The sequence below is a fragment of the Phascolarctos cinereus genome, unplaced genomic scaffold, assembly GCF_003287225.1.
Source record: "Phascolarctos cinereus isolate Bilbo 61053 unplaced genomic scaffold, phaCin_HiC Scaffold_4;HRSCAF=312, whole genome shotgun sequence".
Lineage (NCBI taxonomy): Eukaryota > Metazoa > Chordata > Mammalia > Diprotodontia > Phascolarctidae > Phascolarctos > Phascolarctos cinereus.
The window spans coordinates 43014025-43039100 of record NW_027555847.1 but is presented as its reverse complement, the minus strand read 5'-3'; the positions used below and the strand labels follow the sequence as shown (position 1 = coordinate 43039100).

At 35.9% G+C, this 25076-nt stretch overlaps 1 pseudogene; it reads right to left on the bottom strand.

Annotated features, from left to right (window-relative positions):
* Positions 1–25076, bottom strand: part of LOC110195631 (contactin-6-like) — a 278594-nt pseudogene that overhangs the window by 25886 nt on the left and 227632 nt on the right.

The window sequence follows — 25076 nt, the reverse complement described above, 5'->3', positions numbered from 1 at the left end:
AAGCAAACATTTCTGAAGAGGGACAGGGTCAAAAGAGAGAATAGAATAAATAGGAGATGGGATAGGATGAAGGGAAATATACTTATTTTTTCAAAATATGACTACTCTGGAAGTATTTTGCCTGAATACACATGTATAACCTGTATGGGGTTGCTTGCCTTCTCAATGAAGGTAGGTGGGGAAGGAGGAAGGGAAAGAAGTTTTAAACCAAGGCTTTAAAAACAAATGTTAAAAATTGTTTTTACATGCATCTAGCAACAGGTAATGGGGTATAGAAATTTATCCTGCCCTGCAGGAAAATAGAAGGCAAAGAGCATGGGGGGGGTGATAGAAAGGAGGCAGATTAGGGGAAGGAGTATTCAGAATGCATGCCGACTTGGGGTAGGAGGAGGGGTGAGATGAGGAGAAAATTTCGAACTCAAAATCTTGCGGAAGTGAATGCTGAAAACTAAAAATAAATAAAGAAATAAAAAAAAATATTGACTCCAGCTGGCACAGATCTAAAACTGTGCAGCTGTTTAAGGAGTAGGAACAGGAACCAAATCATGGCACTCTCAGGCTTACTCAAGAATTGGTTCTTAGATTCAATGTGGACTAAGAAAGGGCTGTGTACCTAGCAGCTGCTCTGGCCAAGGGCAAAAGATCAGTTATTACAATCATCTTTAACTACTCAGCTAGCCACTGACAGGCCCAAAAAAATGGCCATCCTTCAACTGATAATTCAGTTAGGAAATATCCATTAAACTTGTTCTTTGATTAATGCAACTCATTGAAAGTGGAATAAAAATAAAGCAAAATAAAAAAAAACCCTTTAAGTTATGACACCTGTCATATATGAGCTTTTGATTTACATAAGAAGATTAGATAAGAGAATAGATCCAGAATTTCAGATTTCCAGGGTAAGGCATAAGGCATCCCTTTCTTTGAAGAATTCATAACCAGGAATACAATTCCAAATTAATATCAGGTAACAGTATAACACAATTTTGTCTCCTCTGGGGGAAAAATCAGTACTTGAGCATTTCTTATTTGAGCTGAAGGACTAACTATCTCTACTTATCCAACAATCTATCTCTTGCCCTCTATATTCATATATATCTATATGTCTACACACATTTGTTGTTGTTGAGTTGTTTTGGAAGTATCCAACTCTCTGTGACTCCATTTGGAGTTTTCTTGGCAAAGATACTGAAGTGGTTTGCCATTTCCTTTTTCTGTTCATTTAACAAATGAGGAAATGTAGGCAAACAGCGTTAAGTGACTTGCCCATGCTCATACAGCTTCTAAGTGTCTGAGGCTGGATTGGAACTCAGGTCCTCTTGCCTACATAGCTGGTGCTTTATATAAACATATATTGCATATCATTACCTATCTGTAGACCACTGCAGTATAGCTATTTATGGAGTTTGCTTAAATACGAGATTTTTCAGTAGTGACATTCACTGGATCACTTGAAGGACCAGTTCCTGTAGTATTATAGGTTCTCACTATTGCAAAGTATACTGTATTGGCTTTTAGCCCCATGATGCTTTTTGTTGTTGCATTTACATTGACTCTGATTTTACCAGCGCTGGTTTCCTTTGAGTCCTTTGTCCAATATGAGACCTATTCATTGAAAACAAAAAGGAAGCTCATTGTTTCAAATATTGGCTACTTTGTTTGGAAGGGGTAAGAATTGGGAGCATCCAACTGACAGATTTTAAGGAAGATAGTGTATTTAATAATTGAAATTGTCAATTGAAGAGAAAAGGTATTAATACAAGGAAGAGACAAAAATATAGTATAATTCCAATTTAGAAAACGGTTGTTTAGAATATATAAGGAAAATCTTCTTTGTGATTTGGATTTTCTTTATGATTAGAATTTCTAAAGGATTATTCTAATAAAAAGTGTAAACTAATAAAAAGTTAACAAGAAAGGTTTTTCATCATCTGATTACACTCTATTTAGAATTTTTCAATATTTTCTCTTGTTTGAAGTATTACTTGCTAATTTAACAAAGTTACACTTTTAAGCCCTCATTAGGTCTAAGACACTGTGCTAGAGTTGGACAGGCTCCTGTTCTCAGTAAACTTCCATTTTAGTGAGGGATATAAGATTACATATATATTAATACATAAGTATATATAATTTATATAAATATAAATATATATATATATATTTATATATACTTATGTATTAATATATATACACACATATACATATGTAAGTGTATATGTGTGTATATGTATATATGTGTGTGCATATGTGTGTTTGTGTATGTACATATACATATACATATATAAACACATACATATATACTGTGGATATGGAAAACAACTTCCTTTTCACTGTCAGTGACAATTGTTGGCCAACTGACACATGAGCTCTAGAAGTGAAAGTGCCTCCTTGACTACTGGTCCTACTTTCAATCCCAGCCCTCATGGTTACCATCTAAGGAAGCAACTCTTGTGGACATGGGGTCAGTCAATCCCAGAAACCATCAACCAACTGCTGCTGACAGAGCAGGCAAACCAGCACAGCTGCAGAAGCAACATGCTTTGAAATTGACATATGGATTAGAGCATATCAGACATGCCTACCCCTTCATGTCCTTGACTCTGATCTTCTTTCAGACCCTGATGGAGACAGCCCAGATCCTAGAAATGAATCTGGATTTTCTATGTTTATTTCCTTTCAAATTAAATAAAGCACAAAACCAGACGTCTAATAATGCTTCCATAAACTTACACACGATCTTTTCTCTGTAGCAAGTAAATTCTTAATCTGCGGTCTAGAAACTTTCTTTTTTAACATTTTAGTAACAATTTGTAAATATTTTGGTTATTTTGTAATACTATGTATTTCATTTTATGCCTTTTAAATCCTTATTTTGAAGAGTGGTACATAGACTTCACCAGATCATCTAAAGGAGCAATCACACACACACACACACACACACACACACACACACACACACACACACACCCCTTAAGAATTTTATTTTGTAGATTTTGTCTGTCTTTAACATCCACAAGTGTCACTGATATTCCCTAAATAACTAAATTAGATGGCAGTGCTGGGAAATATCATTTAATGTTTCTGAATACATTTCTGTATTAACTTAGCACATACTACCTATAACCTAGCACCCATCCTGTGCTTCTGTTCCAGGCAACAGCATTCCAAGAAATGTCCACTTCAGAGGCTGAATAGCTCTGTACAGAAGCTCCAGTTGGGGCCAGTTGAGGCTCTGTGATCACAAGAAAGAAGGAATAATTGATGTTATAAAAACTTATAATCAAATTTAAAACATATATAATGATTCAAGCAGGCTTTGCTACTCAGCATCTTCTCCTGAGTAGATAATAGTTGCTGGACGCAATGTGCCTTCACCTTCATTATTATACACACCTACTCTTACTTCAAATGGGGAGAGAGGTATAAGACTTTCATTCCTATACACATACTTTGAGGCTTCCACAGAAGCCACTGATGCTTTAATACATGTTAGTGAGTCAACTGGTCGAAACATAACAGTATATCCAAATCCTTCTCCATTCTGCAGTTCTTCTGGGATTGGCTAGGAAGAGGACAAAACAAAAAATCATAATTTCAAGTATATCTGTAGTATTTATAATTTATATTATATGCATATTAATATTTAATTTAAACTATTTAGATTAAAATATGCAATGCATTATTTGACATTCAAGTCAAACTTTCAAAGTTGGAAGGAATTTCAAAATCATCTAGCCCAACCCAGTCATCTAAATTGAGGAAAATAAAATTTAAAAGAAACTTGTCTAATGTCACACAAAAAGTATAGGAATAAGCCAGAATTTAAACTCAGGTCCTCTCCCTCCAAAAGTATCTGTTCCCTTGTTCATCCCTCATGTTCCTGTCTTTTGTCGAGAAAATAAGTATTTTTTTCTTCTTCAATAGAACGTTTAAATAAAGTGAATTATTATCTTATTCCTAGAATCATACATTAGATATGAAAGAGACCATTAATTCCAGCTTTTTTTTTGCAGATGAAATCCAATGAGTTTATGCAAATTCTCTAAGTTTGCATAGCCCCTAGGGTTAATGTGTAAATAACACATGTCTCCTTGTTCTTGTTCTTTAGATTGTTTTGGGAAGTTTCAAGTTTATCCTTTCAAATGTATTTGAATAAATAGATGAATCTTCAAATGAAGACTATTTCAAGTTTTACACACATATTTAGAATCATACAGTAATTCACAAATTATAATTTTAATGATCTTTAGAAACATACAGGTTGATATACTATAACAATACCACTGTTATAAAGATAAGTTATTTGAATATATATAGAAAAACCTCTCTTTAAGCTACAAAACTTTGTGTATTTGTCATCTAAGGTCTTCCTCTAGTATGTGACCTTGTAGTGAAGATGATTCTGAGTTCTCTAAAGTCAAGCCAACAAAGTGGATGATCTTGTATCTTCTAACAACTTGGAAAATACTTTGAGTATTGATTTTTGACAATAGTCTCTGATGGCTGTTCAAAACTGAGTCCAGATAACTTTGAAGAAGGTGATGAATAGGAGTTTAATTGCTGTTGAATCATTTCTAGAACATTGAATACATGAAAGTAATAAAAAATTTTAAAATGACCCTTGGGCCTCTACAATTCATATCTGCATCATTAGTGATGGTGGAGGAAAAGGAAGGAAAAGAATGTGAACAATCAACCCAGCTCTTTCCTTACTTTGGCTACTTTTTATGTATAACCCTTGCAGAATGAACAATGAATCAATACCTTAGTGAATGAATGGAACCATATGCATATTCAATTTATTGCTGTAAAGAAAAATAGAAGTCATGAAGAACTTGTAACAAATGGAAAGTTGGTTCACAGATTCTCTTCAGAGGAAGAAATGAAATAATTGGAGAATTTGACATAGTCTTGTGTCCATAGACAAGGAAACATGTTATTTCGTGATCATCTTGCAATCTCTTACAGGGAGTAGAAAGAAATTAACTAGCTAGAAGGTATGTGTCATTAATGTGCCTACATCTGCTTTAGGATGACAAATTACTACAATGCCATGTCACACAATGAACTTTAAAGTTCATAAGAAAGACCTATCATTTCTTCTGACCACCATGTGATCACTTGCCATGTGATAAAATAGTCTTTTTGGGAAGCGTGCATTTTGTATTTGAACAACATGGCCAGCCCATCATAGTTGCACTGTCTGAAGCAGATTGAATAATTGGCAGTTTAGTTCAAGAAAGACCTCAGTGTCTGGTGTGTTATCCTGCCAGGTAATCTTCAGAATCTTCTTAAGAGAAATCAAATGGAAGCAATTCAGTTTCTGGTATGGCACTGGTATATTGTCCAGATTTCACAGGCATACAAGAATGAGGTCAGAACAATGGCTTTATAGACCTTCAGTTTGGTAGTCAGTGTAATACTTCATCCCTTACATACTTTCCTTCAGAGCCTCCCAAAAACTGAGCTACCTCTGGCAATGAGTGCATCAACCTCATTATCAATGTGTACATCCCTGGAAAATACCCTACCAAGGTAAGTGAACTTATCCACAGAATTCAAAACTTCTCTGTTTGCTGTAACTGATGGTTCCATGTATGGATGGTGTGGTGGTGGATGGAGCACTTGCATTTTCTCGGTATTAATTTTTAGGCCAAAATTAGCACAAGCAGCAGAGAATGGATCCATACTTTGTTACATCTCAGCTTCAAACAGTGCACTGAGTGCACAATCATCTGCAAACAGAAAATTATGCAGCAACACTTTGGTCTTGGCTTGTAGTCTTTTCAAGTTGAAGAATTTACCATCAGTGCAGTAGTTGACCCTGATGCCATGCTCATCCTCATTGAAACCATTTAACAACATGGCTGAAAACTTCATGCTAAAAAGGATAGGAGCAAGCACACAGCCTTGTTTCACTCCATTGGATCATCCATTATCCAGAACCCGGTAAGTAAGACATTGTGAAATTGACATACAATGCTGATGAACTTCTCCAGGCAATCAAATTTCGACATAATTTTCCATAAGCTCTTATGACTGACAGTATCAAAGACCTTGGTCAGATCCACAAAAGTTGTGTATGGACATCTGCTCTGCTTCTGGCATTTCTCCTGGAGTTGTCAGGCAGCAAATGTTATATCAACCATTCTTCAGCCCTTTACTCACTGACTGAAAGGAATTTGAATAAAGGTCTCTCTTGACCCCTCGTTCAATTTGGTCCTCACTATTCCATGCTATGTGCTTGCATGTGAAAGACAAGACATGAAGTGCTTATTATATTGCATTATATCTCTCATTTTCTGATTTTCAAAAGCTGATTGACTTCTGAAAATATAACATGCTGCTCAGAATCTACACAAAAACTCATGTCTCCTGTCTCTGACATCACCAATCAATTAGCGTGCTATTCATAACCCCAAGACTATATTGACTCTTCCCTCTACATTACATTTCACAATCAATGAGTTACAAGGTCTTACCAATTAAGGTTCAAACAATGCTCACCCCCCTCCCTTCTTTCCCTCTGCTGTAATAGGATTTTGTTTCTTTTCCTGCATGTTATTTACTCTTGTCTTCCTCCTCTTTTCTCAGTACACTTTCTAAAATCAAACTAATCCAGTTACTTGGATCCACTTAACCCATTTGATCATATATATTTTTTAATCATTAGATCAAAGTCAACTAATATCCACCTCCTTTATGTATACTCCTTTAACATGGAGTAATGACAATACAGTTCTCAAGAGTTGCAAGTGTCATCTTCCCTTGTAGGGATGTAAACCGCCCCCTTTTATTAACAACATATTGTATGTTTCTGTCCCATTTACCTTTTTATGTCTCTCTTGAATCTTGTACCTGAAAATCAAATTTTTTATTGAGCTCTGGTCTTTTTTTTCATGTTCAATTTTTGTTGTATTTTTTCTCAATTTCATGTAAACAAAATTTTAATATTAGTTTTTTTTTTAAATTTTGAGTAGCAAATTCTCTCCCTCCATTCTTCCTTTTCTCTCCAAACAATTTGACATAGATTATGCATGTGCAAATATGCAAAACATTTCCATAATACCCATCTACAAAAAAAAAAAAAATTATCCCCCAAGAATAGTAAAGTTTTTTTTTTTTTAGGGTTTGATTTTTTGTTTATTGATCAGCTAGACTTAAGAAAATGTTAATAATGCAGAATAAACTTAAAGGTGAGTGAATAATACATTTCCCCCCAGAGCCTAGTTGTTAAGGGAAACTAGGTGGCATAGCAGATAGAGTGCTGGGCCTACAGTCAGGAAGACTCATCATCCTAAGCTCAAATCTGGCCTTAGACACTTTACTAGCTATGTGACTCTAGGCAAGTCACTTAACTCAGTTTGCCTCAGTTTCCTCATTTGTCAAATGAGCTGTAGAAGGAAATGGTAAACCCTTCCAGTATCTTTGTCATGAAAATTCCAAATGGGGTCACAAAGAGTCAGACATTGAAAAACAACAACCGGGTGTTAAACATTTACCAGCACACCCCTGCATTGCTCTACAAATACAGCTTGAGCTCAGCAGGAGCAAAGTCCAAGGCTCAGGGAATGAATCATCAAAAGACTAGAAGCCTGGTGACTGTAGGATGATGATGATGATGATGATGATGACATAACTGGAATTTATATAGTTATTTTTCACTTCTACAAGTTTTTGAGTTCCAAATTTCTCAACCCTAACCCCCACCCCAAGATGGCATGCATTCTGAATACCCCTTCCCTTGGTCTGCCTTCTCTTCTATCTCTCCCCCCTCCCTTCTCTTATCCCCTTCCCCTTCCATTTTCCTGTAGAGCAGGATAGACTTCTGTACCCCATTTCCTGTATTTCTTATTTCCCAGTTGCATGTGAAAACATTTTTTTTAAAACATGGTTTTTAAAACTTTGAGTTCCAAATTTTCTCCCTTCCTCCCTCCCCACCCACCCTCATTGAAAAGGCAAGCAACTCAATACAGGTTGTACATGTGCAGTTATGCAAAAGACTTCCTTAGTAGACATGTTGTGAAAAACTAACTCTATTTCCCTTAATCCTATCCTGCCCTCCCATTTATTCTATTCTTTCTTTTGACCCTGTCCCTCCTCAGAAGTATTTGCTTCTGATTACCCTCTTTCCCAATCTGCCCTCCTTTCTATCACTCCCCTGCTCTCTTGTCCCCTTCTCCCCCTATTTTCCTGTAGGGTAAGACAGATTTCCATACCCAATTGAATGTGTATGTTATTCTCTCCTTAAGCCAAATCCTATGAGAATAAGATTCCCTCATTCCCTCTCACCTTCCCCTGTTTCCCCTCCACTGTGAGAGACTTTTCTTTTTTTTTTTTTGTGAGATAATTTACCCCATTCTACCTCTCCCTTTCTTCTCTCCGAGTATCATCCTCTCTCATCCCTTAATTTTATTCTCCAGATATGACCCCTTAATCTTCAACTCACCCTGTGCCCTCTATCTATCTATATATACATACATACAATTTTTTTCCTTCAACTACCCTAATACTGACAAAGTTCTCATGAGTTACAAATATCATCTTTCCATGCAGGAATGTAAACAGTTCAATCTTAATAAGCCTCTTATGATTTCTCTTTCCTGTTTACCTCTTCATGTTCCACTGAGTCCTGTATTTGAAAGTCAAATTTTCTGTTTAGCTCTGGTCTTTTCATCAGGAATGCTTGAAAGTCCTCTATTTCACTGAATGACCATTTTTTCCCCTGAAGGATTATACTCAGTTTTGCTGGGTAGGTGATTCTTGGTTGTAATCCTATCTCCTTTGCCCTCCGAATATTATATTCCATGCCCTGCGGTCCTTTAATGTAGAAGCTGCTAAATCTTGTGTTATCCTGATTGTGTTTCCACAGTACTTGAATTGTTTCCTTCTGGCAGCTTGTAATATTTTCTCCTTGACCTGGGAACTCTGGAATTTGGCTAATATTCCTAGGAGTTTTCCTTTGGGGATCTCTTTCAGGAGGAGATCTGTGGATTCTTTCAATTTCTATTTTGCCCTCTGGTTCTAATATATCAGAGCAATTTTCCTTGATAATTTCTTGAAAGATAATGTCTAGGCTCTTTTTTTGATCATGGCTTTCAGATAGTCCAATAATTTTTAAATTCTCTCTCCTGGATCTATTTTCCAGGTCAGTTGTTTTTCCAATGAGATATTTCACATTGTTTTCTAATTTTTCATTCTTTTGGATTTGTTTTACAGTGTCTTGATTTCTCATAAAGTCACTATCTTCCAATTGCTCTATTCTAATTTTTAAGGAAGTATTTTCTTCAGTAATCTTTTGGACTTCCTTTTCCATTTGGCCAATTTTTTTTTTAGGGCATTTTTCTCCTCATTGGCTTTTTGGACCTCTTTTGCCATTTGGGTTAGGCTATTTTTTAAGGTGTTATTTTCTTCAGTTTTTTTGGGTCTCCTTTAGCAAGCTGTTGACTTGTTTTTCATGATTTTCTTGCATCACTCTCATTTCTCTTCCCAGTTTTTCCTCTACTTCCTTTACTTGCTTCTCAAAATCCCTTTTGAGCTCTTCCAAGGCCTGGGACTGATTCATATTTTTCTTGGAGGCTTTGGATGTAGGAGCTTTGATTTTGTTGTCTTCTTCTGGTTGTATATTTTGATCTTCTTTGTCACCAAAGTAAGATGATATAGTCTGACTCTTTTTGCACTGCTTGCTCATGATCCCTGCCAATTACTTGAGTTTTAAACTCCTTGTTAAGGTAAGAGTCTGCTTTAATGTGGAGAGTGTACTGTCCCAAGCTTGAGGGGTTTGTGTAGCTGTTTTCAGAGATACTTGTAGGGACCTGTAAATTTTCAGTTCTTCCAAGGTGGTATGATAAGGGGGAGTGTTACTCCTTTCCTGGCCTGTGACTACAAGTACTCCTTTTTGTGTTGTAACTATGAGGAGGGGTTCCTCTCCACAGCCACTACAACCTCCACCACGCCAGCACTCCTCTTCACCCCAGCACTGCTGCCCAGAACTGTGACCCAGATCCACAAATAGGCAAAGCAAGAGATTCCTGCCTCAGCACTGGCAAAGAGAGCCCTGAAGTCCCTCTCTGATCAGCCACTGGATTCCCCCTCAATCTATGGGCCAGAAGCTCAGGATGGAGCTGCCCCCCCAGGGCCAATCTCGTGGGCAATGGAGCTGAAACCCCCCCTTCCTCTCTGACCACCGACAGAAACAGACTTTTCCCACTGACCTTCTAAGTTTACTTTGGCATTGGTGGAATGAGGAGTCTAGAAACCTCTTCAGCTGCCCAGGATTCAGTCCTCTGAGGCCTGCTCCAGGTTTGCTGCGGCCTGTGTGCCCATGCTGTGCTGTGCTGCGCTCCCAGCCCGGTGTGATACACTTTTCTGATCAATCATCCAGGTTGTCTTTGGCTGGAAATATGTTTCACTCTGTCTTCTTGTGAGTTCTGCTGCTTCAGAATTTGTTTAGAGCCATTTTTTTTAATGAATATTTGGAGGGGTTTTGGGGGAGAGCTCAAGCAAGTCACTGCTTTCCCTCCGCCATCTTGGCTTGCCCCCCAATAGTCAAGCTCTGGTCTTTTTATTAGGAAAGTTTGGAAGTCTCCTATTTATTTGAATATCCTTCTCCTCCCTTCAAAAATGATGCTTATTTTTCATGGGTAATTGATCCTTGGCTGCGTTCCAAGCTCCTGTGCCTTAAATAACATCATGTTCCACGCTCTGTGGTCTTTTCATGTAGAAGCATGGTGTAATGACAATACGATTCTTGACAGTTGCAAGTGTCATCTCCCCTTGTAGGGATATAAACACTCCCCTTTTATTAACAACATATTTTATCTTTCTGTCCCATTTACCTTTTTATGTCCTTCTTGAGTCCTTGAGTCCTTGAAGATCAATTTTTTGTTAAGCTCTGGTCTTTTTATGAGGAAGGTTTGGAAGTCCCCTATTCCATTATTTGGATCCATTTAACCTACTTGATTAGAATTTTTTTTATCATTACATCAAAGTCAGCTAATATCCACTCTCTTTATGTATATTCCTTTAGCATGGTGTAATAATAATGCAGTTTTCAAGGGTTGCAAGTGTCATATTCCCTTGTAGGGGTTTAAACACCCCCCCACCTTAACAACATATTGTATCTTTCTGTCCCATTTACCTTTTTAACTCCTTCTTGGGTCCTGTACTTGAACATCAAATTTTTTGTTGAGCTCTGGTCTTTTTATGAGGAAGGTTTGTAAGTCCCCTATTTCATTGAATATGAATCTCCTCCCTTGAAAAATCAGGCTCATTTTTGAAGGTAGTTGATCCTTGGGTACAATCCCAGCTCCTTTGCCTTATGGAATATCTTATTCCGTGCCCTGCACTCTTTTAATGCAGAACTGCAAGGTCCTGTGTAATCCTGACTGTGGTTCCTTGATATTTAAATTATTTCTTTCTGGCTGCTTGCAGCACCTTCTCTTTCATCTGATAATTTTGGAATTTTGCTATTATATTCCTTGGTGTTGTCAATTTGGGATCTCTTTCAGGTGGTGAGCTGTGTATTCTTTCTACAGTCATTTTACCTTCTGGTTCTAGGACTTCCAGGCAGTTTTCCTTTATGATTTCCTGAAAGACACTGTCCAGGCTTTTTTTTTCATCATGATTTTCAGGTGGTCCAATGGTTTTTAAATTGTCTTTCCTGAATCAATTTTCCAGGTCAGTTGTTTTACTGATGAGATATTTTACATTTTCATCTATTTTTTTATTTTTTTTGTGTCTCTGTTTGACTGATTTTTTCTCTCTCATATTAGTTTCCATTTGTCCAAATTCTAGTTTTTATCAGACAGTTTTCTTCTGTTAGCTTTTGTACTTCCTTCTCCAATTGGCCAATTGTACTTTTCAGGGATTTGTTTTCTTCAGTGTACTTTTTTTTTCCTATTGGCCAATTGTATGTTTTAAGGACTCTTCTACCTCTCTCATTAGACTTTTAAAATCCTTCTTAAGCTCTTCTAAGAAGGCTTTTTGGGCTTCAGACCAAGTTCATATTCCCTTTTGATGTTGCAGCTGTCGGTTTGTTGACAATGTTGTCCTCTTCAGAATTTCTGTCTTGATCTCCACTCATAATATGAATCTATGGTACATTTCTTTTTACTCATGGTTTCTTTATTCCCTGGCCTATAAAAAGATCTGGCTCTCCTGCTGGGGAACAGAGGGCACTGACCTAAGCTTCTTGTGTTGGGAGCCTAGGTCTTAGTCACTGGCTTTGTGTGCTGGTGATTCTTATGTTGGCAACTGGAGGTGGTAGGGTTTTGGCAGCTTGCCTCATGTTGGGCTGGAATCAGCAAGGTTGGAACTTTCAGGCAATTCTAGGTTGCCTACTTTTCCTTTCCTTTAGCTTTCTTTAGCTCCTTTTAGATGGGTGCTGCAGGGTGTTCATCTTCAAGGGGCCCCTTGCAATGATATTATACATAAAATTTTAAAAAAAAAGAAAAGGAAATAGACTCTGCACTGACAATGGAAATCTGATGGCAGAGTTGAAGTAATAGAAAAAAAAATGGAACATTCATATTGATCTGGAATTCACTAGAGATGGCAAGTGTGGGGTGAGAGAATTCTTTGTTTTCAGTAGATCAGGAGAGAGTAATGATTGGAATGGGACCAGACAGATGCAGTCCCCAGGACTTTCACATATCTATAATTTCTGTTTTTCGTTTTTCTCTTTCATAGTTAGCTCAGACTTGAGAGAGTTAAATGAGATAGTATATGGAAGAGATTTATTTAGCTGTAGCTATTTGCTTGAGCATTTTTTTTTTGATGCTTCTGTGATTTGGGATTTAATCAGGATGGTTAGTCAGTTCATTGGAGTAAGGAGAAAAATTATGTTTTATTTGTGTTAGTGAAGTGCAATTAGGGTTGCTCTTGCCAATTCTCAAAAACGATGTAAGAACAGATTGTCGAATGTGGAAACGAATGTGTTTGGTCTTTATTTCCTCTTAGGTAAGCAGGAGCCAAAAGCCTAGGAAAAGATTCACCGATGGGAGCGGGGACCCCAAAGACATCTTCCTCTTAGATTGAAACAAAGCACACAAAGGAAGGGGAAAAAATCATTAGTTCATCTAGGGAAGTAGTGATTGTCATTGAAAAATTGCTATTCAGATATATTGCTGCCTATAGATGAAAATGGAATACAACTTTATATACAACTATATATACAACTGAAATGTTGCAATTTATTTTTAATATATGTTATGTTATCCTCACAACAGTCTTGTTAGGTCGATTATTCATTACTGTTACAGATGAGGAAACTAAGGCTAATGGTAAAGAATTTACCAAATGTTTTTTACATAGTCAATAAGCATCTGAAGCTAGATTCAAACTCAATTGTTCCTGATGCCAAGGGCAACATAGATTCTCTGTGTCTCCTAGATGCTATTAATGTATTGAACAACCATTCATTAAGTATCGACTTTGTGGAAAATACTATCCTTTGAATGGTCCTAGCTACTAAAAATATGTGTTTGAAGGTACATGACTGTCCATGACTCAGATATGTGGCTAAAATCAGTATACTGTATTGTGCAGAATTACTAAATATTACATTCAGTCTCTGCAGTCCCTAGAGGTATGTTTCCAGCCTAGGAGAATCAACCATCAATAGCTAAAATAGTTTGTCTACATATATTATTTAACAACAGGGTTCATGACCATGTAATAAAACCCTCATTTTCAAATTGAGAGAAGAAAGACCCTACAAGAAGGGACTAAACCAAGGTCTCATGACAGAGATGAGATGGCAATATAAGCTTCTAAATTAGTTTTCTTGTATCTTTACAGTATACTTTGTACATTCTCCCTTTACATGTATTTCAGTGGATTAAAGTGAGAAGCTATTTGATTAATCAAAGTCATGTCCACTGGTTAATGTAGTGGAAGTTTCATTTGTGCAGTGACACGTTTTCTGGCTGTTTTTAAAAGGGCTTTCATAATTCACTTCTTGTTTTACAAGCCAATAAGATACTTCTTTCTATAAGGGGAAGCATTTATTTGTATTTCAGCCCCTCCCCCCAAAATTGTGCACCTTCTAAACACACTATATATACCCCTTAGACTACTGGTAGAATTTAGCTCAGTGTCTATTTTACATGATTCAAAACATGTAACTGAAAAGTGTAGCACATATTTATTGATACCAAGGTTGTCAAAGATCTGGCAACTCGATAAACTTTACAGACCAATACAGCATTTGAATAGCCTCAGGGAATTAAATATTTATTGTGGGAAAAGGTATTCAATAGGTCAGCTTGCTTCTGTTTTAAACTTATTGCATATTCTCCATTTTATTTCTCTTTTAATAAAAATGAAACTGAGAAACAGGAATTTTCTAAATCATAATCATCCCTTATTTATAACTTGTAACTTTGAAACCAAAGTTGGTGATTACGGGACATTTTTCTTATACACTTTAGTCTGGGAAATGGTATTACCAGGGTGTTGAGAAGAGCTGGCTATAGCAAAGTAAAAATATAGTACATACATAAATGTAGACCATAACACCTATACATGTATATCTACATGTATTTGTATGTATATATCCACAGACATGTATATGTATATATTCACAGGTGTATGCATATAGACAAACATATATATTTATACATTCCCACATACATATATTTATATATAGTTATGTATATATGTGTGTGTGTATATCTATCTATATCTATCTATCTATATATGTATGTATACATTATGATCTTTGCCCTCCTTCTAGGTAGCTAGAAGAATTGATGTAGTCAGTGTTAAAAGTAATTTCCTATAAACCTTTAAGCCCCTTTAATCACAGTGGGAAATGCAGTAGTATCCAGGGTTGACCATAAGCCCCTTTATTCCACGTAGAAAATTGTTCATTTGAGCCCAACACATTAGGAGACCTCAATGATGCCGTAGGAGTCTTGGACAGACAAGTCATCATGTGAAAGTGGTTTTGCCAACTAGAGGATCAAGGGCTTTTGGCCGAACAAGCATTTAATTCCAACAGAATCAAGAAGTATTTTCAGAAATTCCTTGTACTTCAATTAAGGAACGGCAACTTCTTCAGAATTAATTAGATTTTGGTTGGAATATAACCTTCATAAGAGCAAAATGGAGCGGGTTTTTTTGGACTTATTTTTGCTCTGTTGCTTCATTAATCTTCAGCCCATCTGCTAAAAAGAGAATGGGTTATATCCTGTTCAAAACATGGGTTGAGTCTTTTTGACCCCAGGCATGCCCAAGAAAATCGCAGCATTGAGTCTAAACCCCATGTGGTTTGCCTACAGTACATAACTCATCTTGATGTGTTGAAGTCCAGTTTCTACTGGTAGTGTTTGATTCTCTGTAAATTAACAGTTACCAGAGAGGATGCTTTGTCAACATGTTCTTCTCAAATTTCAAAACCAAACCTAAATAACCACAAATAGTGTAACATCAACCAAAAGAACTCTATGCCTCCCATCCTCCAAAAACCAGCATTAGCTCTGCAAAGCAGCATTGACTGTCAAGGAGAAATAGACAAAATATCCCAAGATCTGGGATTTTGTCTGGGACCGGCACTAATTTGCCATGACCTTAGAAAAGTCATTTCACTTCTTTGGGTCTAATTTCCTTATTACTCAAATGAGAAAACTGGATACAATGATTAGGAACTTTTTCAGCTGTGAAATTCTGTGATTTTAATCAATGATTATTCTGCTTTGTCTTTTAGGTTAGTACATAACGTTGTTTACCTATAATCAAATGAATATAGATTTTGAATAATTTTATTCATAATTAGTTTTATTCATAGGGATGATTTATATAACACTATATGCATTATTTCATTTTAATAATATTTTAAAGTGTTTTTCTAAATAAATTTTAATGTATCAATTTTTATATTTCTATCTTAACAGTGACCAGAGGATCCACTTTAATTTTTTCTTGTTTTCCCAGAAATCTTCCTGGACAAATAGATGTTTTTTTTTTCCTTTTCAAAATAAGATAGCTGAACTTAAATTTACCTCCCATGTAATGGCGAGCGTGGATTTACTTCCTCCACCTCCACTGGTTTGTTGGTGCCACTATAGTGACTAAAGCACAAACAGAAATGCAGAATTGTCATCATTGCAGTCCCTGTTTTACTGGAAGATTTTTGCTTTGATATTTCACCCTTCAAAGTTTTGAATAAGGACATTGTAATAGTTTTGAATTTTTAATGAGCATAAATTATGTTTACATGTTTCCAAATTTCTAAGATAGAGGACACTGTTGTGCTTGATATAGGAGCACCCAGGTTCCAGGATTAATTAAAAAACCAAGTAACATCATGTATTTGACATTATTATTCATCATCTACTAATTGGCAAAATGAAGTTCCATTCAGATGGTAAGTGTGACACTGCTGATTCCCAGACTAATTACACAGTTGTGCTGTAAACATGTTACTGAGGTATTACATTAATTATTTTTTCAATAAGCAAGTGAAAAAGACCTTTCTTTTATTTTGTCATCAGAAAATTTAAACTTTTTAAAACAATTTTCCATTGACTAAAATACCCATGCCAGAGGGAACAATATATGAAAATTAATTTCTTAGTGGCATATTTCATTTCAAGATTGAGGATGATTTCATTTTATTGGTTTACATAATCTCTACTGGCTAGAGAAGTGTATTCAGTGAAAATACTAGAATGATTTGGATTGGTTCAAATGAACATAAAAGCAAAGATGGAATTAATCAATGGGTATTGGAATGTCTGCTTCTTTATACTGTAATCTTTTCAATGTATGAAAAGCATAATTGTTTCTAGTTGTAATAAGAGAAAACTCTCATCAAAATAAATATCCAGTAAACTCTCTACTCCATTTTAGACAGATATTTAGCTAGTTAGCTCTTACATACACAAATTAGTTTCTTTCTTTTCTTTCTTTTTTCTTTTTTTTTTTGTAGGGAGAGGCATAGAAGTGTGATTTCATCAATTCAATGAACTCTCAGAATGGAAACACTTTTCACTAATACATTGTAATAAATTCTGTAAAATAAGAGTTTTACTAAAATTCCTAGGGTACCAAGACATTGACTAACTTGTCTTTGGCCACAGAGTCAATAGGTATTGTTATTGAGTCAAATCAGTTGTGCCTGACTTTTCATGACCCCTTTTGGGGTTTTCCTGGCAAATATGCTAGAGTACTTTGCCATTTTCTTCTCCAGCTCATTTTACAGATGAGGAAGTGAGGAAAAGAGGGTTAAGTGATTTGCCCAGGGTCAAACAGCTAGTAAATGCATGAGGCCAGTGTTAACTCAGGACTTCCTGATGAAAGGCCTAGCACTTTATCCACTGAGCTACCCGACTGCCTTGACAAAAGTTACTGGAGTGATTTACCATTTCCTTCTCCAGTGTTTTAAGACAGACAGAGGCTAAGTGACTTGCCCAGGGTCACACAGCTAGCAAACATTTGAAGCTGGATCTGAACTCAGGTCTTCCTCACTGCAGGCCCAGTTCTGTATCCACTGAGCAACCTAGCTGCCTATTGTGCTAGATGCTAAACTTGAATCCAAGTCATAATTACTCCACCTTGCTTATATTAAAACACATTGCCTCTCATCCATCCATCTACCTATCCATCCATCCATCCATCTATCTATCTATCTATCTATCTATCTATCTATCTATCTATCTATCTATATTTATCTGTGTGTGTGTGTGTGTTGGTAAATAGGTACATATCAATAAATAGTAGATTACCCAGAAAACAATGGAGAAAAGTAAGAGGGGGAGAAATAGGAAGCGACATATTATCAGTGATGACTTCTGGGCAAAATATTTTCTAAAGGTTATAACCTATAAGATATATAATTGAAAAAATTGAGAGACGAACATGCAGCAAGAGGTGAACAGAACAGATAGAGAATATAAGCACTACATTGATAAGACTGTAATATTAAATTTAAAACAAACAGCCAGAAAATGTTCCCACATGTTGGATAGACCATCTATCAAGAATCTATAGGGAGACAGACAAGATTCTAGCAGTTTAAGTAGGGAAGATGGGTTATGGTCTGCATCATTGGATGATATATAGAGATAGATAGGTGGTAGATAGAGATGAGAAAAAGATCATGGATTCACTGAAATAGTTGAGGTAACAGAAAACGAATTCTTTGGTTCAGAGGAAAGATGGTGGTAAATTAAATGAATGATTCCTCTTAACAATACCAAATTGCTATCTAGTGACACTAAAATTTTATTTGTTCTACTTTTCTGCTTTCCTAAATTGTAAGGATCAGTTGGCATTTACTTCTAGTTCATTTACTTGTAGAGCTTAAAATGACCTTGGTCCAAAAGCAAGAAAATTCTGACTTGTACTTAACCAATATAGATCAGATTTGTCTGTTTGCTGGAAAAAGAAAGAAACAGAGAGAGAGAGAGAGAGAGAGAGAGAGAGAGAGAGAGAGAGAGAGAGAGAGAGAGAGAGACAAGGGAAGGAAGAAAAGAAAGAATAGAAAAGAAAGAAAAACTCTCTCCTTTATTTGTCATGAGAAAAGGCAGTGTGATGAAGTAGAAAACTCACTGGGACTAGCATTAGAATCTCTGAATTCTAGTCTGGATTCTAGCTTTACCGTATAATGGATTTGTGCTGATTTTCACTTCATATAATCCCATTTACACTTCTGTTTACAGTCTTTCTCTCCCATTAGAATATAAACTCCTTGAGAGCTGAGATGATGTTTTTGTTTCTTTGTGTCCTCAGCACTTATCACAGTGTCTGCCACATTAGTACACATTTAATAAATTCTTGTTCATTGACTTCCTAAAAAGAACACATTTAATTACTTGCACTGTAAGTTACCTTTCTGCATGAATATTCTTAAAATTTATGCTTAGAAGAGGGTGTGGAGCTTTAATATCTTCTAGTTAACAAAGCATCATTGCCCATTTTCAAACAAAATATGCTAAAACTATATTGAAAATAATTTCCTTTCTGTTGATTCGAAGGACTCATCCACATCTCATAGTTCCTTAAAACTGATTTATATGTATATATTTTTTGAGGTTTACAAAATACCTTACATACGTCATCTTATCTGATCATATCACTATGAGATGACAACTACGGCCTTTTTTTATGGAGGGGGAGATGTTTCGACTCATCTTTACACTTCTTTAGTATTGTCCCAGTGAGTAAACTCCCTTCACCGATGCAGATCTTCAGCTTAGTTTTACACAGTGATCTGAAACAATGAAAAGTTAAGGGACTTGCCAGGGTTTTACCATCAAGATTTGTCAGAAGTGTGACTTGAAGCCAGGCCAAATTTGTATCCATTTTGTCACAGACTACAGACACTCTATCTATTTTTTAAATGAGAAAATTGAAAATTTGCAGAGACATCACTCACCTGTTTCCACTCAGCTAATAAGTGGTGGTAGGGGTCTAAGTCAAGCCTCATCTTTCTCAGAGTCCAGGACAAACCATTAAAATGCATGGCTTAAAAGCAAACAACATCACCATCTATTTCTATTATGCTACAAAAACAGGAAAAGCCAGCTCATAGATAGATCTGGTTAACAGAAGTCCAGCAGCACAGTCATTGTTAAAAGGACAAAAGGACAGCTGTCAACAAAAAGGGCAATGACTGGAAGTCAAGAGAGCTGATTTTGAGTTCTAATTGCAACATTAATGAACCATATTACCTTGGGAAATTCACTTCATTTCTCTGGGACTCCATTTCCGACATCTGGAAAGGTAAAGGTTAGGGATGGGGGACCAACGATGTTCTCTTTCATTGACAGCTGGAATATAGGTTTCAAACATGACCCATATGTATGCCATGGCCACACGCTCTCTCCCAATGCAGTACTACCAAGTATGACACGAAACTGATTAAAATATAATTGGCAAATATTTAACCAAACACATAAAATACAATAAGGCATAAGTAACATTACATTTCCCCCAATTTAATAGCATTTTATCTTTTTATCCAATTCCATGTAAAGATAGTTTTCAACAATCACTTTTATACAATTTTGAGTTCCAATTTTTTTCTTCTTCCTTCCCTCCCATCTCCCTTCCACAAGATGGCAAGCAATCTAATATAGCAATACGATCATATTCAACTATTTCCACATTAGTCAAATAACATTAAATTTCAAAACTAAGTCAATATGTGACCTGAAGAAGCCCATGTTAGGTTGAGTGCACCTGTTTCTATTCAAGTTTGACAGCACTGGTCTGGATGATTTTACAAAATCACTGGGGGCAAAATGTTTTGGTTTCTTCTTCTATACTATGGATTTCTATAGAGTAAACAAAAAGGTTAAGAGGTACTCCAACAAACTGAGTCCTTCTTTGCCTGACTAATTAAATGTAAAAGAAACTTGTTTGAGAATTTAGTACAGCAAACAGACTAAATGACACCTTGAACTCAAGAGTTAAAGAATGAAAGAAATAGGATCAAGAGAAGAAAGGGAAGAAAGATGGGAATGCCTTTTCTGCCAGGTCCCACTCTGATGCCACTGGGCTATGTACCAGTGGATGCTCAATTAGTGTTTCTGTTAAATGGATTCAGGAGGTAGCTCATTTGCACAGCAAAAATATGCTACTGCTCAATGAAGCCTCAAGTAGGTCATAGTTGAGAGAGATGGAAATGTATGGCTCACTGCACTAGCAGAGGCTCAATTAATTCTGGGCTACAACATTTTAATGAAACAAGCAGCAACTCATTTACATTCACAAATATACTGATTCTCTGCTAGATTTTGGCTAGAAAAATAATATATGAAAGAATAGAGAGATAAATTCTAAGCAATCTTTAACTTTATCAGGCTGGTTTGCCTATATCGTTTTTTGGACTTACCTTCAATTTCATTAGTATAGGGAAAACTTAAGCAGGAAACTTAAAATGCAGATCGGGACCTACTCTGCATCTTATCTCCTTGGATAGTTGCTTGAGTCACTGAAACATTAAATAATTTGCCTCGTCTCATCTAACCAGTGTGCATGAGAGGACAGACTTACGTCAATGTTTTGCTGATCTCTGGCCAGGTGTTTATTTAGGATCCCACTCTATTTCTCAAAAATAATCAACTTTTATTAAATTTAAGAGTTTGGGGCAATATCACCTGACTTTTTCAGATAAAAATCTAGACAGGAAGTCCTCAACTTATAAAACTTGAATGTCAATACAACAATATAATGCTTTATGTCCATTCCTCCATTGTTTCATGATGGACACGATGGCCAATGTTTCCTGTCTTATTATACATTATCTGCAAGTGTCAGCCAAGCAGAATTAGTTTTCCCCCCATAATACACCACATCTCTCATTTTCTCCTGATCCTAGTACACTATGTCCTTATCTCTACCTTTCCCATTGTTCTTAATTTCACTTTATCCTTCTCAATTATTAAGGACCTCCCTCAAAAATTGTATTTTGTATCTACTTTGTATATTTTTGATGTGAATGAATGAATACATTTATCAATTACCTACTACATGTAAAAACACTGTGCTAAACAGTAGGAACATAAATGGAACAAAAGACAGTCACTTTTTCAAGGAGTTCCTATTCTAATGGTGAGACAACATACATGGGAGCTTTCAGTTAAAAATCATATGGACATGTCCCATAGTTTGCTTTTTTTGGTTTTGTTTTTAGGATGCAATGAAAAAGCTTGTGACAATGCCTCATCTACAGTATCATTTCTACAAATAATATTTTTTTTCATTGTATGATGCAGTGTCATTTGATACTTGGTGAGTAGCATTGTTTTTCCATAAAATCACACTGGCCCTAGGCCACATCCATGGAGGTCATGGTGATGACCATGGTTTGAATTTCTTAGGACATGCTGCCTCTCTCTCTCTCTCTCTCTCTCTCTCTCTCTCTCTCTCTCTCTCTCTCTCTCTGGCTTGCTCTTTAAACAAGGCTGGCTTGACTGCCCTTTAAATGGCTATTGTTTGTGGGGCAGCTAGGTGGCGCAGTGGATAGAGCACCGGCCCAGAAGTCAGGAGGACCTGAGTTCAAATCCGTCCTCAGACCAAACATTTGACACTCACTAGCTGTGTGACCCTGCCAAGTCACTTAATCCCAATTGCCTAAAAGCAAAAAATAAATAAATAAGTGAATAAACTAAATGGCTATTGTTTGCATCTGTGGGGATATATAGCTCCTTCTCCATAAAAGTTGCTTCCCCACATGCTAGGGATATTATTTAGATTGGCACATGATATTTACTCCCATAAACTAGATGCTTATTTTGGGCATGGAATAAGAATATATACACACATATGTATGTATGTATACGTGTGTATGTATATGTGTATATATACATCTACATCTATATCTATATCTATATCTATATCTATATCTATATCTATATCTATATCTATATCTATATCTATATCTATATCTATATCTATATCTATATCTATATCTATACACACAAACATAACACATTGTAAATATATACATAGATGCACACATTTGGAAATATAGACATATAGACTTATTGGTGGAGAGATTTGAGATGCACACATTTGGAAATATAGACATATAGACTTATTGGTGGAGAGATTTGTCATTATGTCTTAAGATAGCATGTAGTACATATTAAGTACTTAACAAATTATGATTTAATGAATGGATATTTAATTAAAGAATCCCAAAATTACAGGAATTCATTAGTGCTCACCTGCTGCTTTGGTTCTTAATAATTTGGATGGCTGACTGGGTTCCCCAATTCCAATGCAATTGCCAGCAACAATACGGAAATCACACTCCACCCATGGATTCAAGCCCACCACTGTTGCACTATACCTCTTCCCACTGAGAATTTCTGGAACTGAAAATATTTAGAGGAATAAGTCAGATGTCTTAACAGTAGCCAAATTAAATTAACTTCTTATCACAGAAAATATAATAAATATTTCTTACTTGTGGAAACAGCCAGCCAGCCTACAGAAAAAGGTGTTCGGGTCTGGATAATATATATTTGAATGGACTATTATTGTCGATTCCTGATCTCCAGCAGAGCTTAGAAGTGGTACTTGAAATGTTCTGTATTCTCACATTATTTGGTGGACCTGGGGGACTTGTAAAAAAGATATTTTATGATAACTATACCAAAGGCTATTCAAATTGTTGGTTTGTGATGGGAGTAGTTTATTCTTTCCTTGGCAGTCAAGGAAAATACAACTTGTGAATCCTATATAAGTATAGACAGTGTATTAGTTTCCTGAAATCTTTGTTAATTTATACAACATGTTTAGATATTCTTTTTAGATAATCAAATAATTTCAGAATCAGAGGTGATCCATACTCCAAAGAATTCCTAGTTCAACATACACAGTAAATGTTTATTCAGTAAACATGTGCATATATAACATATGTGCATGTATATATGTATATACATATATATGTACACACACACACACACATATATACATACACATGCATACATATAATGTGTGTTCAGTTAAAGACTTCTAATGAGAGGAAACTTACCACCCATTGAGATAGCCATTTTCAATAGCTCTAATCAATGAAAACATTTTTTTAACCCTTACATTACAGCAAAATGTGTCTCTCGTCAATTTTTATTTATTGTTACTAGATCTGCTCTTTTGGACAAGGTGGAACAAGTCTAACTCAGTTTTCCCATAACTACAGACGTTATTTTCATGGATCTACTTGAAGAAAGCTTCCATGTCCCTTTGACTCTCCTCTTCCTCTTGATAACCGTCCCTAGTCCCTTCAAATAAACTTCATAAAACATGTATGCAAGACTCTCCTTTTCCTAGTTGTCCTAATCAGACACATTCCGGCTTATCAAGGTTCATGATAAGCTGTAGTGTCCCAATTGAAAGCCAATGTTTCACACATCTTTTGTCCAGGACAGAGCACCAAAGGCCTCTCACCTCCTAATTCTTGAAAGCTATGCAGTCTCAATGCAGCCTAAAAATATTTTAACATGATTAGCTGCCATATCACATTACTGAATCCTATTGAACGCCTACATATTCTCGGATGTGTACTTGTGAAGTTGATTATCTGCATCTCAGTGCAAAACTTCACCCGTAACCTTATCCATTTCATCTCATAGATTTCTCCCCAGTAGCCTGGGCTGTCAAGAGCTTTTAGGTACATGATCCTACCATCAATGGTAAATATAATAAAATACCATGAGGGTGATGGAGATATCCCTAGAAGTATTCCTTAAATAATATTCCAAATCTGACATGTAATTGGACTCAATGAAAATCTAATCCAAATAATAAAATATCTCTCTCCACTCCTTACCCCAAAAGCTAACTCAGAGAAAAAAAATTTGCAAAGGTGTGGAAGGGCCTAAGAGAACATATTTAATAAAACCACTATAAGACAATACTGCATTATTCAGAGTAGCACATAATTCATATTGACGAATATTTTCTTTTCAAAAAAATTCCCTACTGATTTTTAAGGGACAAAAATGGTTAATTCAAACCTGATTAATTCAAAGTTCATTTTTTTCTTCCTCAGTCCCTGGGGTTAGAAAATAACAAGTTTTTACTGAATCACTACCAAGACTTGGCCTCTCATGACTCTGCTAGTTAAGTATTAAAATTGTCCAATTTCTGAAAATATATTCAAGCCATATGCTTGCATATATTCTCACTTTTACCTTACCTCTAACAATGATATCTGACACTGCAGATAGACTGTCTAGAGTCATTTGTACCATGCACATATATTTTCCAGTATGATTCAACTGAATCTCTCTTATCATCAAATCTCCAACAAATTCCTGGAGATTAAAGGAGCAAGAGTATAAAAACATAATCACACACAGTAGGCCCCTCATTTGGAATATTACTAGAGCTTTCCAACTATTTAGAGCAAGACAGTTGTGAAATTAAAAGATTCACTCACATTATCATTTCTTTCCTATACTCCACTTGTTTTTTTCAATTTAGGTATTAACATTCCACATGTAATATAACCATCTTTATGAAATACATAAAATGACCAAGAACACAACAGATGCAGCTTCATAAAGCAAGTGAATATCTATTCACATGAAGAATAATGATAAGACATATTTCTGCTA